Consider the following 1,035-nt stretch of genomic DNA (forward strand, 5'->3'; position numbering starts at 1 on the left):
CGGGGCCCCCCCCCCCCCCCCCGCATTCATGGTGTGTAGTTGTAATAGTGATTTGGGCAGTTTATAACCTGAATTTTGGTCTCGCTTTTGATTGATGTCCCCTTTTATTTTCAGCTTCTCCAGATCTAAACTCTGAATTCTGGAACTGTTTCTTGGCAAGGCTGTGGGGTTTTTTCCACTGCTATTGTCCACAGCCATAACCATGGAGACTAGTGTTTTCATATTCTAGATGATGTCTTCCAAAGCCCAATGAAACGTAGTGCCCCCCACACAAAAAAAGGTGTACATGAATGTTTAAAGTAGTATTCATAATAGCCAAAACATTGAAAAGAACCCTAATTTCCTTCAACTGTTGAATAAATAAATAAAAGGTGATATAGTTATTTAGCAATAAAAAAGAATGAAGGGCTGGCTTCCAGTCAAAATGGTAGAATAGATGGTCTCCAGCATCACTCTCTCCCACAAACCAACCAATTTACAATTAATTAAAAAGCAACAACAGCTAAGCTGGGGCTGCTAGAGCTCAGGGGGAGAGGAGGAGATACCTACAAAGTTCATGAAGCCAGGGGAAGCCACGATGAGAGAAAGAAAGGACCACTTCCATCATTTCAAATCCTGGCTGCTTCAAGTCTGGAGCTGGCAAGTACATAGAGCAAGAGCTGACAAAAGCCACAGCTGTGCCCTTCCCATGAAGTTGCTTGGAGGCTGCAAGGGAGAAGAGGGCTTTGGTGCCCTCAGGCCAGCAACACCACTAACAGGGTTCCCATGGACCCATATATATGAGTGAGCAGCCACAACAACTGAAAAAAGGAGCCACTCAGAGGCCTGTGAGTCATCGCAAGGAAATGGCACCTGGCCTGTCCCATGGGAAGTGTTTGGAGTATGGGCAGTGGGGGAGGCAGGCCCACTGGAGGAACATTGGGGCACAGCAAGGACAGCTGATCTGCCCTGCAATCAGCACAGGCCCACTCTGTGTAGTCTGGTCAGGAATACAGAAGTGCAAGGGGAGCAGTTTGCTGAAAAGACTCAGGTCCA

The sequence above is a fragment of the Galeopterus variegatus genome, unplaced genomic scaffold, assembly GCF_000696425.1.
Source record: "Galeopterus variegatus unplaced genomic scaffold, G_variegatus-3.0.2 Scaffold9276, whole genome shotgun sequence".
NCBI classification, from domain to species: Eukaryota; Metazoa; Chordata; class Mammalia; order Dermoptera; family Cynocephalidae; genus Galeopterus; species Galeopterus variegatus.